Consider the following 12,934-nt stretch of genomic DNA (forward strand, 5'->3'; position numbering starts at 1 on the left):
GAACGTGCGCAAAGGTCGATGCTTATTATGCCGAATATGTATTTGTAGCCTATAATCATAAGATTAAAAATATATCACTTTTAATTTGTAATTATAAATACTACCATAGACTTATCTTTTTTATCATAATTCCAATAAGGATATTTTCTGGGTGATAACTACTAAGACTTAAACTTAATTTTCATTATATAAGCTTATAATATTAGAAAAGTAATCGTAGCAAACATTACATTCAACATTGTTTTTATACTGCAATCATAGAGCTCCGTGTTCGACCTACGGCTGTCCTAGTATCAACCCACGTGGTGCCATAATTTCGCACGACAGTCATTAAAACAATGTTTCATGTTTACAATGTTTATTTTGAATCTATTTACCGACATACAATGTAGCCTAATCTGTCTAACATTTATCAAAATTCATTTCTCATGCGGATTTAATTGGGGATGAAAGTTTGTACAGAAATTCGTCATTTCTGATGTTAGAAATTTGGAAGTGACAATATAATTTATACGCCTTTTTTTAAAATCATTACCCAGAATTTAGGTAAAAATTTAGGTTTGTAAAGAAGTTCATCCGTTTCACAGTTTTCTTTTAAGTCTTTTTTTGAATAATATTCTGCTAAGAATATTTTGCCAAGGAAAAGATCGTCAAGTGTTTGTGATCAATAAATGAGTTAAGAATTCCCGTTTCAATTGACTGATAAATTACAATGAAAATTAAAGACATTTGTTCCAATTTATTGCAGGCGAATAAATTATTCGCTCTACCCAATGAAGTGTTGTCTGTTGACCGATTTATAATTTCGATTGTAAATTATTGATGTATATGACGAATCTGTTGTACATATTTTCTAATCTATTTTAATAACATCATAAGTTTTGCTAAAAATTTAACTCCACATATAAGAAAGACATAGACAATAACATTAATCCTGCTACCTGCAAAAAAAAGTCAAGTTTAAAGATCGCGTACAAAAGATTTGGCATCACTATTTGAACGAGTACTAAGAAATACACGGAAAATAGTAAAAAGGCAAGTGATATTCCCAATAATAATTATGGCCTACAAGTGATTTGAAATACATATATTTTACTTATTTACATTTTATATATATTATGCCGTTTACATTCTCGGAAAAAAAAACAATGTTGACAAATTTGGCCTTTGGGCTTTCTGTAATTAAGATAAAATTCACCCTAATTCTATGTATTACAGGATACTACGAGTAACATGTCATAACATATATGGAAATTACTTCCTTACTGAATAATTCATGGGAAGCTAATTGCGTCTTGTTGACAGTAAGTGTTCCAGTTCGCAGCAATTACAAGTGTCTATCTATGCATTGACTAAACTCATTCAAATCTTATTTATTAGTATATACTTATATTATACGTAGATACAAGCAAGCGATGAATGAATAAACGATGAAGTAAAACGACGTTTTGTTTTGAGAGTTTGAATATCTGTGTAGGTATTAAGATTAATTCAAAGTTTGTCATGGTTATTGCGAACTGGGTATTCATTATTCTTCTCGAACTAAAACTTTAAAACAAGAAACGCCTTTAAGAGGAAAATTTACCAATTCTGTAGGTTTACGTTGAATTTCTGCAGCAACGAGGTTACAATAGTCACTATCTAAAAACAAATTTAAAACTCACCGCAAAATACCATTGTGAATTATCAAAAAATGATATACGATGCAACATTCATTATGATAAATAATTAAAGTAAATACGTTTCAAGAATATCATAGTAGATAATTACCATAAGTATAGTTTTAAGATTTTAAAAGAGCATATTTTTTATGAATGTTCATAATGAAATTATCATAGGTTTTTGCATTTACGAAATCAACTAAGCATATCCAATTCTACGAAAAGAACTATATGGAAAACAACCAGAGAAATATTTTATCATATAATGAATTATACCTATATTCAATTAAATTGTTTTTTTCTATATTATGCGATGGTCTTTACCTTTCAAATTTCGCATTAAAATTATCTTACCAATCGATTTATTCTGGATTTCTGTGAAAAGATGGAAGGAAAATCAGGTTGATAATTTGTGACAGGAAAGTAATAAAAATGTTTTAAGTTTCTGATATTTTATGACGTCATTTAATACCTTAGGGTATTTAAGTGTTTTGCCAATTTGTAATATACCTATGCTACCCATAAATTTACATAGAAAAAAACCCTTTGTTATGTATTACATAAGTATATTATATTGTAAAAAAGAATAAAAGAAAACATATTAGCTTAAATAATTAATTCTGTATATTTCTAGAAATATCCGGTTTACATTATATTCGTGAAGAATGTAATTAGTGCTACAACAAAATACAGTTCAGGGGAGTGTTTATTACGCGTAATGGATGGCTCGTAACTCTAATTAAGTTGACATTTTTTGTACAAAATTGTAAATGTCCATGATTCTAATTGTATTTTTGTATAATTATTATATTTTACAACATATACAACATCTTTACCAATTTCAATAGAATCCAAAATCGAAGTTCGGACATATTTTGATTGAGTATATAATTTGAAAAAATGTAAAATTGCCACTAATTCCCAACGAAAGAATGCTCTATTTAACAGTACATATTATTAGGACCAATATGGATACGGTGTACGACCAGACAAATTACATATAATGATGACACACATCATTATACTTGCAACACGACGACAATTATATACGCAAACAATAATAAACGGGTAAACGCAATAGAAAATTACGTTTATTTGACAATCATGATTTAAAATTCACACACGAATTACACAGATTCAATGCTTTACAAAATCAAAATATACTTATAGTTTTGTAAAATGACGATCTAAAAACTCGACGTATTCCCGTTATAGGATGTAATAGGGGTGACTATTTGCGATAATTTTAACCCCCATATGCATGATGCACATGACTTTACTGATTTGCATAAAGGTAAAAATATACGACCAATCATATAAAAATATACGACGACGGTTTATCGTTTGTTTCAAGGTTATAATTCATGCAAAAAATGTCTAAAATTATAAAACGCGCAGCTGTCAAGCGTTTACAAGAATATTCATAGCAATGAGAGAGTAATATTACTTGTTTTCAAAGGAAGCAATGGCATTAACAATCACTGTATTAGTAATTCTGAATTTAATAAATTACGTCCTTCCTGGAAGTTCCTGGCGTTTGTAATGTAATGTTACTTGACTATTAATTGCTATTTTTTGTTCTTTAATTATATTTATCCACCAATGCGGGTTGCATTGGAGTAGCTAAGTGGAATACGGTTTAAAACATCTTAAAGAAAAGAGAGGAGGTCTTAGTCCAGCCGTTTGATGTTTAAAGGCTTTTAACTTTTGCTTTAATTATATTTATAATTTGAATTGAGAGAAAGAGGGACATATAGAGAGGAGGTAAAATCATATATAGAATTAGAATTAGATAAAAAAGGTCAGAGAGAAAACAGTCAGGTAATTTGCAAGCGCAAACATGATTATTTCTAAAATGCTTACAAAAGATCAGCTATGAGAAGTTATAGTTAACACGCTGTAACAATTTTCGCTTTACGAAATAACATATAGATTTTAAACGTACTTTGTTCTTCTATACTTTAGAAAATATGACAGGATATTTGAATAAGACTTAAGAAAATATATATAACACTAATATATAACACTCTTAAGAGTTCCCTCCTAATAAATTTCCCCTACTCGGAAAGAAACCGAATGAAATTGTCAAATACTCAAACAGATAGGCACCATTATTATATAATACAAAAGTACACTTACATTACATACCAAAGTACACTTGTTCAAATATAACCAACCTAACAGTCTTACCAAGATATGCAAAGTGTATTCCGATACATGTTGGCTCAAGTGTATATTAATGCATTCTTCAATTAGTACTGAATGCCCGTTAGAAATGGCTCAAAAGCGCTGGAAATAAATGGATGTTCAATCAAGGACTCTTGGTTTTGAGAGCACTTGATACCGAACGTGCGGTGAAGCTGTGAAAGAACTTAGTGGCTTTTAACTATCTGATATATCAATGATGGAATTTTAATTTTTGTACAATATAGGAAAACTTTTGTACATGTTAACATGTCAGGAACATGTTACCATGCTCGTTAGGGCAAGAAGGCTTGACGGAATGTGGTCTAGCGCCTATTGACATTTTGTAGTGTAAGTAATATTAATAATTTATTTACCGTCAGTTTGTCACCTCTCAAACTAAGATGGCATATCACTTGTATCTGTAATTATACTGGCTTACTCAGCCTGCAAACAAAGCTTACCTACTCTATCCTATTTGTGTGGGTACTATAGCCACTTCAACAGTTCGGCAGTTTTAACGTCACCAGTTGCAAATTCATTGCTTTTTCTTGTGTGTATGTGCAGGTTGGATTATCGCGAAAAACCAAACGAAAAACTTGCCAAATTCAGATGATTTAGGTAGCATAATGGCAGGTATTGGTGATAGTCTCGGCAAACATAATCTGTTCAATTTAATTTGAAGAACTAAGTAACAGCTGGTTGGATACTTTTTGCACAATCTCTATATATTGTTTCGTGATACATTTTTGCCAAATGTCAAATAATATTGTTTGAAGCATCCAATCAGTTACAGGACGACAATTCATTCTCGTTTTTTTGTGATAATAAAAAATTATAAAAGAAAACTTTTTCATACAGTCGAACTTGTTTTAAGTCAAGTAGGTAAAGTCACTGAAAAGTACTAAAGCAATTGCAACAAAAAGTTGAAAGCACTTTAAGAAATATAAAAATCATCTTAATCCTTTAAACCAAGTTTGTAACGCTAACTAAGGCTTCTGTGTCCGTAATCGCACAGGCTAACTCGCCCTTCAAGTCGAAAGACTACAATATTTTAATGTATTCAATTCACTGTTAAAAGACATCTTAGTTCCTAAAGTCGGTTGCACGTTGATGATGTTGAAGGGATGGTTAATGTTGGTGCTAATTTCAAAGGGCGGGTGACAAGTCGATCTACTGATTCTAAATAATAGAATTGTAGATTAAAGCTGAGAGAACTAGATACATATTTACATGCCACTTAGTAATAGCAGTGTTATTGGTACAATGCCCTAAAAGCGATAATTAGATTTTGCGATTATCTAGAACGAGGTCGTCTGGGTGGTAGTGCATTTAAATCGAGTTATATAATATTCAAAACCATTATAACTGGATTACATCATTTAATCAATACTCGATAAAATCGTTTTCGTAAAACTTTTCTTGATTTAAATGTGTTAATATTTAATGGCTTAATTTTAATTCGGATCATTGCATAAAAAAACCTTGAAAAGGTTTAAACAGTCTCCCAAGAAAGTATTCGAATTATTTCCATATATCTGTATATAATATGCATATAGAAGGTAAACAACCAGCGCTATTATAGATATATGTTTAGCTAAATCGTGTAGGTTGCATCGTTGCAATTTTGAACATCATCAAACAATCTCGATCTCATCCTCCCACAGCTGTGGACATTTAAAGCACCAGGGTCATTTCCACCAATCCTTTTATTGCCTCCAAAATAAAATGACGATTAAATTTGCCTTAACAAATCACCAATGATTTATGAGTCTACGTGACAGTTTTAATAAATTGATGGATGTTTTTTTTCCTTCGTCGTCTTGATAAAATGATTCTTGAATGTGTCTATATCATGTCTCAATGGAAAATTAATTTTGTTTTTGTTTCGAATTTTTTAATTAGGAAACACTAGAAACCTCTTCTTACAGATGAAGAATGACTGATTATTTTCAAAGATAGTTCATTAAAGGTAGAAATATACATTTTTATCCCACATTCACGATTTTATTATTTAATTCCATTCGCCATATTAATTAATTGACATATACATTATATTTGAGTATCATAGTAGTAATCGAACGACAACACTGAAAAAACGTACAAACAAACAGGATAATTATTCTATTCAGTAGTCGGGAAAGAAGAATTGACTCATTGTTTTTATACATATAAATATCCACATATATAGTTACTGACAAATTACAATTTTAATTTATAAAATACGAAACACGAAACGTATATTTCATTCACAATACGTTATATATTCTTAAAACGAAATGTAACCCATTAACCTAACTTTGATCAAAGAAAAGCCTAATGAATAATGGTAGACTACTATAATTATTAATTTCATATATATTTCTGAACCTATTAAACATAAATCATTATTATTCATAGTTATTATTATTACCAACTAGCGTATTGCGGTAATTACATCAAAACAAATGTAAAAATATAAGGAGTAGCTATTTTATTTGATAGCTTTTATTACGTAGATATTTCAAGTGTGAAAAAATATTTATTTTAAAATTCTCAAATCATGTTATAGTTATCAGGTAATTATAACATATAAATTTCTTCTATCTCTCAAAAAGTATCGTCATCGATACATTCGTAATGGATCACTACTGTAGGTAACATCGCTCCAAAAAGTATTAGCACCAAAAAGTGTTGTTGTTGGTAATAGAATATTCTGCGGAGTCATAAAAATGGTTTAAAATTATAATATTAAAAATAGAAAGATTGTGTCCAATTCAAAAACCGTATCAAATTGAACAATACAAAACTTGCCTTAAAATTTAATTGTAGAATTTGAATTTAAAAATTACTCCACCAATATTATATAATATAGCACTAATCATTGTAACATCTTTTTCGACGTTTATTCGTCGGATTTTATCCGACTAAGTTATTATTATTATTAAATACTCATAATGTAACAATTCTAATATAAAGTATTTTAAGTATAGTCGCTTTCTCAAATACTTTTGATTCTTATAAGAAAAAGAATTGGCATTACAAATGGCTTTATGAAAATCGCCGTGACTCGTGCAATAGTACAATTTATTAAAATTTCATAAATCTCAAAATATTTTTTAAATGTACTGACTGAAACTAATCAGCTAGTCACCTCGATATTTGTTTGCTGCTGATATTAGTGTTTGACTGTACATCGCGTGTATAGAGGCGTGAGATAGTTCGCAATGAGTATGTTTTTATCAGACGCTTAAATCGATAACCGAGGTGTCGCGGAATATATAATATACGGAATATAATATATAAAAAGATTTTACATGAATGCTATTTGAAAAAAAAAAATGTAAAGAGGAACTTGTCGTTTTCAAAAAAAAAAACTGTCTCAATTGTTTAACAGAGCAAACCGATACCATTATTTGCAGCATTTAGGCATCAATTTTAGTTAAAAATTCAGTTACAAATATGCTATATAAAAGATCATTAGACAATAAATATGGAAGAACATCACGTAAAATAGTATTAAATGCTAACATAACACTTTTCCCTCGACTTCTTACTTTGGAAAGCCTTAGGCTAAAGTATATGAGACTCGGATAAAGTGGTAAGAAGGCTTAAGACACTATTGAATCCTTTCACCAAGTAGGGCGATATGTAGGGCCCGTCTGAGGAGTTACCACTACATCGGAACGAACGTCAATTTTCTGTCCCGGTTTTAAAGATAAAAAAAAGATCAACGTCATGTTATAAATATTTAAAAAACAATTGCAAAGCATGTATTCATAAATTACACACAAGGATAACAGAGCAATATCTTCGATTTCTTCGAAGGCTTCTAAGTTGAAGATTATATTATGTTTGTTACTGAAATTTTCTCGATACAAAACCTGGAATTTGAGCCTTGGAACAAGCGATCTGTAGCTGTATACAATAACCATTAAAACAATGAGGCACGTTAAATAAAATAAATAATTAATTTTATAGCAACTAACTTTTGGAGGGATTAATAATCTAAATAGCTATGTAGAATAGCATATATACGTATTTAATAAATGTAAGAAACAGTAATGGATACAAACTCAAGTCATAATTTAATATCAACAGGTTATTGCTTCACCCTTTAAAGGTTGAGCGTGTTTGTGTTATATAATATTACATTTTAACCTGTTTCTATCGAAAGTTGGACTTAAATTTTATGCAATTCTGGATATTATTTAGTATTCGGTATTTAATTTTCAACGTAACTGACGCCGGCTGATTATAATATGAGGTAAAAAAATATAGTTAAAAATAATTTGTTTTCATAATAGTAAAGAGGCGTAAGAGATATATAACTTCTGTTATTTGACGGTGACAAAGATTATACGTTAGATAATATTATGTACATTGATAAATCGCAAATAGTTTGCTTAGCTATAAGCTTCAATCAACTGGTTTTGATCAACTTCCTCGATTAGTTTTTATATAAAATCGATCATTAGTCGAGATAATATTACAGGTGAAATTGAAAAAAAAAACAAGCTATTCTATTAACACTTTAGAGTATGTAACTTATAATCTAGATTAATTCTATAAATGCAGTAACTCTGTCTATTGCTCTTTCAAGGCAAACCATGTACCCGGATTTGATGATATTTTAAATTAAACAACTGTGAGCATGATATAGGCTACTCTTTATGCCTAACATCACTGACGACTAACAACAAAAACGCGTTCGAAGCCGGGGCAGCAACTAGTTACATTATAAACTATTTTTTACTACAGAGTCTTCCGGCATAGACCCAACTCAAAGAAAGTATTCTGGCGTACTGTGGAATATTATATTTATTTTTCAAGAACTAGACACAGACAATTTAACATAAAATCTATTTAACTAATTGTATTTCAAACATTTTTTCCCTACCGTACAACAACGATGCTACCTGTACCTTTTCCAACAGTAGGTATAGGAGTTGCCTTGGCAAAAGTCAATCAAATCCATAGTTGCTCAGATTTAACGGTAGAATATCAACGTATATAAATTAATCCCTTTGTGTAATATATCTTTATGGGTTGAAGCTATATTACTTTTATGCAAGTTTATGTTAGACGTATGATTTTAACACGTGAAATACAATACCTGCATTACAAGCTGTTGGCAAATATGCAAATTCTAGACTAGACTGATTTATTCGATGGACTAATAACGCTACGTGACCTGAATTACATTCCCTATAATTTGTCAAACTATCGATCGCTTGAACTAGGACAGCGAGGTGTGATGACACGTATCACCCCTCGAATAATACAATTAGATATTCCTTGTATTGTTACGTATATTTTAATTAGTTTTTTTTATATAAATATACTAAATAAAGCGCCTTTTCATATAATGATTGTACTTTAATTACATAATGTATTTTGCCTTAAATATATAAAAGACTATAATCTAAAAGGTTTTAGTAATTTCGAAAATTGTATTGCACTAGACTGCATTTTAGACTTAGAGATGGTATTCAAAGGTTGCGTGCACTTGTTCAAGTCAGGGGTCGTCGTAACTTGGACGCCGGGAGGGAATTCCGCTCTCGTGAAAGCATCAGGAATAAAAGCTTTGTTCTAATTGAAATAACTTTTTTTCGAAAGCAAGCTTTAACGTTTTTTTTTTCTTATACTAAATTTGTTCTTAATCATTAATTAGAGGTTAGATTACATTTGTATAATATCAGTTATATTTCGATTTTTCAATATATTATTAATTATTTAAAAAAGTAACCCAAGAAATTAAATGAATATTTTTTTACTTAAAGTAAAAGTAACAAGTAATATTGCAAATGCCACACTGCAGGTGTCGTCAAAATATTTTCTTTCACCGACGACCGACGACATGAATTATAAACAAAAATTAAGCACATGAAAATTAATAGTCTTTAAGTCTATTAATACATGAAAATTAATAGTCTTAAGACTATTAATTTCATGTCTAAGAAAGTCTGTAACAAATATATATGTCCTTTTTTGTAAGGATATTTAAAATAATCGATACGGACTACAAAAAAAATTTATCGACAGAAAATATTATTAAATTGAATGCATTGAGTTACTAGTCGTACTAAACAAATTAACGATCGACCAAGTTTCCGATTTAACTTCCTTTCCATTATAATTGTCTATAATTTTTGTAACATCAACGTTTCATTGAAAAATATCAGACTCGGCCACACGTTGCTTTGCGTTGAATTATATTGAAAAAAAAAAATTAGCTAAAAACCTTCTTTGAAACACACTGAACATATTTGTACAAAAGATTGGTTGAGATTTTGTGTGATACGCGTTAAAAAAACAGCGATCGATGCAATAGCATTTATATTAAGAAATAGACTAAAGTACTGTGTTCATTAATCTTAAATTTTCTATCCAAATTTTACCCTTGTAAAATTCGGTAGATTAATCTGTACCCACAATTATAAGGTCTACAATGAATAAATACTTAACTTATAAAAGAAATGCTTGTTGCAAATTTTCACATTCAAATATAAATTGTTTGTCAATAGACATTACAAGTGATCGTGTATTTATAGAATCGTGATGTACTCGCATGTTATGTAGTGTAAATATAATCGTTTGCACTTATTACAAGGACATTACAATAGTACATTTAAGACTTAGAGTTGACGTTTAATTAGAACTGACTTACGACTCGGAAAATATCTTATCTATGAGTTGTATGTAATCGGTTTTTAAAGTTACTGGTAAAGCTAGTTATTAAAAATTCATAAAATATTCATTATTAAAAAGAAACACAGACGGTGTATTTACAATTCTTAATATTTCAGGTTCAACTGATATCATTTTATATATAAATGTAACCGTCGCGGTTCCGTTGACTAGCTGTAATAATAATCGTCGAAACGGTCGAGGTCAAGGTTCAGTTCCCAAGCTTTAAAAGAAGTTAGAGCATTCGATCTCTTTCACTCTCAATAATTTACCATTAAGGGAGAAAAAGATGAAATAATTCGCATGTTAAAAGTAGACGTCGATTGGCGCATTTATAAAAAAAACATCCGTTGATGAATCACGAACAGAACCGGACTAAGGCGAGTAGATTATAGAATATAATTAATTAAAGAAAAGATCAATTTGTCAACATTAAAACGTACTTTTACTTTAGTAAAAGTATTGTAAATTTTCGTTTAAAGCTTTATAATTTTAGTCAGGTACAATTAATTAAACACCTTGAATTTTAAGCGTTTGTTTTGCCTTTTATCGTTTTAAGAACTATTTTCGAGCGACACGACGCGTATAGATCTTATATCTATTTTAGATTTAGGATAATCCGACCCTGATCAGCGAGATCAAAACAAGGCTCGCGAATTCAAATAAGGATCTCTCAAACAAATATTGTAATTTCAACGATATATTAACATAATAGGACTTAGAATTACCGTGGAATTAGTCATTGTTTATTTTCATTATTATGAGGATAATCGCCATAAATATTATTATTAATAATGTGTTAGATAGTAGGTGACAAATATATATATTGCTGATGGTTATAAGAACAGTCTGGAGTCCAAATAAAACATGTAACGTAAATGTCAAACAACACCGTCCTCTTTTTAGGTTATGCTTATCAGGATTTGAAGTCGCGCTCTTTTTTAGACAACCACGCGTTCTACTCCATTTGTGGCTCTTAATTAATAATATTTATTAAATGACACGTCATTCTTTAAATTTAAATATAAGATATAATACATATCATATAAGTTTGAAAACAGCTTTATTTTATGATACAGCAATCGCCTGTTAAAACATCGTCACCGAACAAATTGATTAGTTTACAACGAACTCTTCTCTATCGTGTCATTGTATATTGTATCATTCGAATGATAATCCAGTTTAAACTTATATAAATAATACTAGGAATCTTAATCAAAGTAATCCTTATACACGCAGGCTCTTATAAGCACTTTTAAATAGTAATACATCTAAATGTATATAAATCTCTCATTGTTATAAAAATCAAATTAATCATAAATATCTGTATTTTAGTTTCTCAGAGAAATCACAGATCGTATGCAACAATATAATTATAATGTATAAAGAGAACAGCAGAAAACAAAACCGACTGCCACCTTTAAAGTATACTTATAAAATATATAGAAAAATATTGTATTCGAACGTTTAATAAATTAAAGTATGTATGAGTAGAGTGAACTATGGTAGAATTAGTAGTACTAGTAGTTATTCGAGTGTACGTAAAACATTTTTTCGGAGATATACCTTGACGATATTATAAACGAATTAAATTTTCTTTGAATTATTTGTTAAGGACGAATGACAAGGGAAGTGACAGTATAACATAACTAGTGAATATTAAGTCCACGTAATGTAAAAGACTCAACCGCAAAACAAGATTAGTAAGTTGCATATAAATATTTGATGAAAAATATTAATTTCATGTGTTTTAATTAATTATATATCTGTGTACTGTAGAGAAATAAGATTAGATTTCTATTTCTTGATATACTGATCACATCTAATCAATAATTAATTATTATCATGTCTATATTTGCGGCTAATTATTAATTAATTTATAACTTTGATAGTGTTATGTACCTGTTTATTCAATAAGGGGAATAAGGTTATCTTAGGATGTCGGTGTGATCAAATAAACCGATATCCAACAGAAATGTAAATATGGAAGTAATGCTGAAGACGAAAACAATAATTAATTTTTTACAATATTACAATACAATACAATATTTTATACAACTTACAATATTATAAAAAGAAGATAGCTCTACATTTTTTTTTTCAATCGAGTAATAGAAGCCCAGATCAAATACCATTGTATTTTTTTTTTATGTCATAGGTATGGCAGACGGGCTAGTGGGCCACCTGATAATAAGTGGTCACCACTGCTCATAGACATTGGCACCGTAAAAAAAATAAACATTCATTAAATCACCTATGGACCACTGACCTTGGAATCTAAGATGTTATTTACCCGTGCCTGTAATTACACTGGCCCTCCCTTCAAACTGGAACGCAACAATACTAAGTGTTTCTTCTTGGTGGTAGAATATCTGATGAGTGGGTGATACTTACCCAGACGAGCTTGCACAAAGCTCTAC

The 12,934-nt window shown here is 29.8% G+C and overlaps 2 protein-coding genes across 2 annotated transcripts in view; both read right to left on the minus strand.

The window, feature by feature from the left end:
* The window catches only part of LOC113397075 (actin maturation protease), a 174,694-nt gene that overhangs the window by 37,931 nt on the left and 123,829 nt on the right, over positions 1 to 12,934 (minus strand). The window lies entirely within an intron of this gene.
* Positions 1 to 12,934, minus strand: part of LOC113397022 (uncharacterized protein) — a 35,854-nt gene that overhangs the window by 21,607 nt on the left and 1,313 nt on the right. The window lies entirely within an intron of this gene.

The sequence above is a fragment of the Vanessa tameamea genome, chromosome 19 (genome assembly GCF_037043105.1).
Source record: "Vanessa tameamea isolate UH-Manoa-2023 chromosome 19, ilVanTame1 primary haplotype, whole genome shotgun sequence".
NCBI classification, from domain to species: domain Eukaryota; kingdom Metazoa; phylum Arthropoda; class Insecta; order Lepidoptera; family Nymphalidae; genus Vanessa; species Vanessa tameamea.